Source organism: Enhydra lutris, unplaced genomic scaffold (assembly GCF_002288905.1).
Source record: "Enhydra lutris kenyoni isolate GAN:26980312 unplaced genomic scaffold, ASM228890v2 scaffoldscaffold31, whole genome shotgun sequence".
Lineage (NCBI taxonomy): Eukaryota > Metazoa > Chordata > Mammalia > Carnivora > Mustelidae > Enhydra > Enhydra lutris.
Genome location: NW_019154115.1, coordinates 12,884,259 through 12,890,340, shown reverse-complemented (window position 1 = coordinate 12,890,340; position 6,082 = coordinate 12,884,259). Strand labels below are relative to the sequence as shown.

General features: G+C 39.5%; 1 protein-coding gene across 2 annotated transcripts in view; it reads left to right on the top strand.

Annotated features, from left to right (window-relative positions):
• The first annotated feature begins 4,823 nt into the window (after nt 1-4,823).
• Nucleotides 4,824-6,082, top strand: part of LOC111153352 (general transcription factor IIA subunit 2) — a 20,804-nt gene continuing 19,545 nt past the window's right edge. The window contains exon 1 of one of the 2 annotated variants that reach the window (XM_022512335.1): nt 4,824-4,938. The gene's annotated coding sequence lies outside the window, so the exon portion shown is untranslated. Of the gene's footprint in view, nt 4,939-5,195; nt 5,212-6,082 lie in introns of those variants that run through there. The other variant, XM_022512336.1, reaches the window with a different exon arrangement.

The following is a 6,082-nucleotide window of genomic DNA, read 5'->3' as shown; positions in this document are numbered from 1 at the left end:
GTATATATGTTGTATATATGGGACGTTTTATCTTCTGGCCAAAAGTCAGAACTTTATAAAAATTTTAGGTCTGTTCACTAATGTGAAATAAGCTTGTGTGTCCAGGGTATCACTCTCCAGAATTTGTGAGTGCAGTGTAGTGTTCAGAGAATGTGATGAGTTACTCAATGTCACTATTTTTCTGTAGAAAATAGGAGCTGCTTTTTAACTGCTCTCAGTGTGGGCACTTTACCAAAATACTTCTGTATCGGTTACTGAAACTTGATAGCAGAGGTAGGTGTTTGACCTTGTGGAATCATGTTGACAGTACTGTAAATTTAAGTTATTTTGTAAGTCTTAGAGCATCATTACATTATGCTGTTTTGGACAATATGGGATATAAACATATAAACTTTCTGTTTAATTTGGTAAGTACCTTGACTCTACATTGAAATACATTGTACTGAGGTGCCCAAACAGAACTTAATAACCCACAAAATCATCCTAAAACAACAGATTGATCTGATAGTATCATTCGCTTGTGTGACTCATACACACGTGGAAAAATTAGTATCCTCCAAGTTTAAGGGTACTACCACACCCCAGCCCTTCCTGTAAGATAATTTATAAAAGAATGTGCTAGAATAGCAAAATGAAGCAGATGAGAGCTAAGCTTTTAGGGTTTATTCTGTCCCAGACTGAACACACATGTGGCTTTTACCATTGCCATTTTTCATAGAAAGTTTCTACTAAAAAAGAGAATTTTCCTTTACTTTTTGTCCTCTTTAGTTATGGACTTGGCATGCTAAACTAAGTCCAATTATGGGAGATGCTGGAGGATTCCCAGGATGAGGTGTTCCTCAGCAGTCTTCTGACTTGACTTGGATCCAGCAGCCATAGGCAGATCCTAAACTGATGTTATTATATCAAATAAAGCCAAAACCATTATTGCTTGCTCAAACCTTAGAGAAAGTTTGTGTTGAAAAAGCAAACTAACAATAACAACTTGGGCATTCCTTCTGAATTTACCATGTGAGAATTATGAATAAAGGATCAATGAATTCAATTGTGATTAGAGTCTATATTCATAGAGCTCTTTAAGCAGTCCTTTCTCTATACATATTTATCCTGTTCAGAATTTGCTGAACTTCTTACATAGGTGGTTTTCTTCCACATAAAGTACACAGTTCTTCAGGGTCAACAGTTTATTGCATTTACTCACTTTTGCTTTTGCAAGCATTGTCCCTAACTATAGATACAACTTGTTGCAAAAGTGGTGCATGTTCCTAAATATTTTTTTAAAGTACAAGTAACCTTTAATCTGTTAGAATATGAAAATTCAGAGGGAACAGTGGTAACACTTGGGATATAATGAAAGGCATGTGTTGTGAATCAGTGGATTAAAAGACACCTGCTCTACCGACACCTTAATGGAATCTGGTATAGGGACATGCCCCATAATAAATGTTTCATAACTGTAAGGTTTAAGATCATAACTAATAGGTTAGAGGAAAAGCACTTAGGAAGTTTGTTATTTGTAATTTATCACTATGTGACATTCCTCCCATAGCATTCAATTTTAATTTTCCATTGCTGATTGAAATGAAAGTACATAAAATTGTATTATCTGTCTTCTGGGGTCATGGATCTAACTTAACTGGTTTAATTTTATTTTTGCCACTATATTTTGTTATCCTTGGGCTCGAGTGTCTCTTTTTAATCCAAAGTTTCTCATACATATAATTTGCTTTTGTTCTGCTTGGTTATATTCCTAAGTAGCACCAAGAAAAATGCTACATTGGCCTCCTACTTGAAGCTTAATAGCCTTTAACTCAGTTGATGGCATGGAGAGGATAGGATCCTAAGGAGGGCCTAGTGGGGTAGTTTGAAAGGAAGATAACAAGGAAGTAAGAGAAAGAACTTCAGAGTTTAGAGTGGCTGTTACCTCAGATGGCACTGAGTGTCCCTGTTACGGGATGTACCGCGTATGACAGCTCTTTGCACCATCTAACAGGCTTTCTTGTGTCCAGCAGGAAAAGCTGCAGTCTTCACATAGAATATGTGAAATAAGACCGGAGTGAAGAGTGCAAAGGCTCACAATACCTCTAATGAGAATTTATATTTTCTCTGCTTTGTCTCTTCATACAGAAGCAAATTTGAACAGAGAGGGTCAACAGTTACAGGCTCAGATTAAAGTTTAGGGCTGGATTATTTTTCATATTTTATGAAACATAAGCATTAACGTAGTCTTCCAAAATGAATAGCACTATTTGGTAACTGCACTGAATACTGAAATTTGCTGATTGTATATCAGTAGCTAGAATTTCTTCAACTACAACTTCGGAATTTAAAGTCACGGATCTGCTTTTTGATAGAAACTTCTTGTAGATGATTATAGTGTTACTGTTTGGCTGTTTTTATGTGAGTGCTCAGGGAATTTGGAAGTGTTTGATTTAGTGCAGAAGTGGCTTTTTTAGACTTCTTCAATTGAGAGGTAAATTAGCATTAGGATGTTACTGGTTAGAACAGGCCAGTTTCTTGTTGAGATCAGTAAAGGTGTGTATATAAGGTGACAGTAGCTTCATTCTTTTCCCTGTGTTATATGTGGAAATGGCTAACATTGCTCAGTCAGAAGGGAGAAGATAGGCTGAAGGTAGAAATTTGCTAATCCATTCCATCATGTTTTCTTGCTTACTTTTTCTTCAAATATTTAGATATTTAAGAAATGGATCACAAACCTCAAAAGGAAGGAATAGAGAGTTAATATGCTTATTAGTTAGACCAACTATTCTGTTAGAGTTTATCCTTGTCACGGGGAACAGGAATTGTGTGATTGGAGTCACTGGGAGAAAGCCTGAAGAATTTGGACTTGCCGGAGAAAGTCAACTGGTAAGGGAAGTGGGAGATTTTCTACTCAGTGTTCTAATAGTACAGAAGAATTACCTGGGATCCTTTCACTCACCTCTACCCTGGTCGCAAGATTCTGAATGAATAAAAATCAGATCAGTTTCTTTTGAAGTTCTAAATGGTACTTGAAAATAAGTATTGTGTTGAACATGAGGAGTGACAATAAAATTTGAACGTAGCTGTTATTTTGTTGCAACTGTATATGATAGATCTATTTAATTTCTTATGTTTTGAGAATTACTTTTAAGAATGCTTTTAAATTCGCCTAAAGCACTTACACACCTGATGAAAATCAAGGGTTTAATTAAGGTTTCAGATCGATAAAGAATAACGTTGAGCTGTTTGCTTCATATAGCTGTCTGATTCTATCTTGTAAGACCTTCTACAGGAGATTAAAACATTTACATTTTGGAATCTTTGTGCTTTCACAATCAGTGTGGCTAAGGAGGAACTTGGAAAATAATACCAATTAGCTATTCCACTGCACTTTTTATATACGAGCTTTCTAAAGTTACGTCCCTTAAACCGTTTATTTACATAAACCTAACTAGCAAATGTTGGAGGTGTGTTCAGGGCCACTGACTTGCACAGTCCATAGGACACTATTCACATAGAACACAATTCAGAGTGAATTAGACATCTACACACTTGGATACAGATTTCAAAAATTCAGGTATCTTTTTTAATATAAGTTCACATGCTGCCATTTAGACAGAGTTTGCTGTGATCATTTCACTACTATTCAGTTGATGTTGCCTAGCCTGGTGCTGTCATTTTACAGTGTGAGAAATTCAGTTCTGATGACTGTGCAAGATGTTGATGTGATCCCTGTAAGAAATAATAGGGTTGGTCGTGATTTACTAAGGAGATGTAATATTTTATTTTCCTTTGACTTGTTAGGAATATGGTAACTTGTGTCCTGATTTGTTGCACATCATATTTTTGCAACATTAATGAATTTAAATAAATTAATTGGAAAGTTTGTTTTTGACTCATTTTTATCATTTTTTTTTTTGGTCTTCTGTTAGGCTACTAAATGTTTACACTGAATTATCTCATAAGCCTTTCAAATAGTTTAAGACTTTTTGTTTCTCTTTCTGTAGTCTGGGTGCTACTTCCTATTCTTCAAGGGCATGAAGTATTCATCCTGTTTTAATTTTAAACGTTACCTTAATTATCACACTTTGTATTTTATAATTTAGAATCATTTTAGTAGTGGGTAATCCAATAATAAAAGTTCAATAAGTGGCTGAAAACATGGCATAAATGAGACTCGGTTCTGCTTATAGGCCTGCTCAGAGAGTGAGTCTGTTTGGTAACACTTACGTATTTACTCCTTAATCACAGTTCAGCTACTTAATGGCAAACAGCTGTACACATATTGCTGCCTTTAATCCACATTTAGGATACCATTTGGATTTTTTTAAACCCAATATATATTGAATGTTTGTCTTCCATTAGGTACAAATTTTAAATACAAATTCTCCCACATTAAAATTCTTCAGGAATCACAAGCGCTTGCTGGGCTAAGTGAATTGCAGCCCTGTTTTGAGTGGTAAGTCCTGCTCTAACCTTCACAATTTGTCTTCAATTTAGTATTGCAGCGTCTTCAACAGTATTACCTAGAACATACTTAAGGCATAAAGTGTGACTGCCCTAACATTCCTAATTGTGTATCTAACAGTGGATAAGATTAATCTCTCAAAGTTAGAATTCCCTTATGCATGATTTAGCAAACCTGGTGAATTACTCGGAAAGGAAGCAAGTTCACCTGCCTGGGGCTTGAAAGCCGCCGGCCCCACGCCCCTCCTCCCTCCACACCCCGCCCTCCCCAGGCAAGTCTGGAGTGGCGCGTCGGAGCGGGGCTGGGCGGGGCCTCCCGGCCCACTCGCATGCTGTCACTTCCAGGTTCGGCGAGCACTTCCGGGTCGTCGGCACAGCTCTGCGGCTCCCGCGGCGGCCGAAGAGGTGGTCGGGAAGTGGGTGCTTCCTGCTGGACTGCTGGCTGCTCCGCTTCAGTCCGCTCCGCGGCGGGAAGCGCCTTCCCCACAGGTACTTGGTGAGCCGGGCCCGCGCTCCCTGCGGACCCGAGAGGTGGGGCTGCGGTTGGTTGGGTCTTGGAGGGCTGCGCGGAGGGCAGGGGCCCAAGGTGGGCCCTTTACCGACTTCGCTGCCGGGTGGCCCCCGCGGCCGGTACCCGTGAATGAAAAGTGCGGGAGGCGGCGGGAGGCGGTGGCGTCCTCTGCCGGGAGGTTTGTGGTCGTCGGGGCGCCAGCCGAGCGGTCCTGGGGAAGGTCCTCAGCCCAAAGCGGGATTTTTAGCCAGGTGAATGTCTTTACGCATCTAGGGTTGTGTGGTGTTGTTTTTGTCAAATATCAGGAGAGCGCATTCCGTGAGTGTCTCATTCCTATGCTGCTTCGCTTATTTGAAATCTGCCTTAAACTTCAAGCCAGCTCCCTCAGGGTAATGAATTTAAACAGGATTAGGACTACAGAGTTAATTCCGAACGTGGAGCCCTTGTAATTTTCTCAACTGCAGAATGAAGGAGCACGAAATTGATGTGGCGGATACCAGATCTAACAGATTTGAGTATTGCATAAGAAATTTTTAAGAATCTAAGGTCATTAAAGCAAGTAACTTTAACAAATGTATAAAGAACTTAGAGCTCCCTTTTTAAATTAGTATTTATTGAGGTATAATTGACACATTAGTTTCAGGTTCGTGTTTTCGTTTCCGTCTAATAAATAGGAGAAACGGAATTGCTGGATCATTTGGTAGTTCTATTTTTAATTTTTGAGGAACCTCCATACTGTTTTCCACAGTGTTTGCAGCAGTTTGCATTCCCGCCAACAGTGCACAAGGGTCTCATTTTCTTTACCTTCTCGCCAGTGCTTATTTCCTGTCTTGTTAATAGTAGCCATTATAACAGGTGTGAGGTGATATCTCATTGTGGTTTTAATTTGCATTTTCGTGAGGATTCGTGGTCTTTTTTAAGATTTTTTTTAAAAGATTTTATTTATTCATTTGACAGACAGAGATCACAAGTAGGCAGAGAGGCAGGCAGAGAGAGAGAGAGAGAGAGAGAGAGAGAGAGAGGAGGAAGCAGGCTCTCTGCGGAGCAGAGAGCCCGAGGTGGGGCTCGATCCCAGGACTCTGGGATCATGACCTGAGCTGAAGGCAGAGGCTTTAACCCACA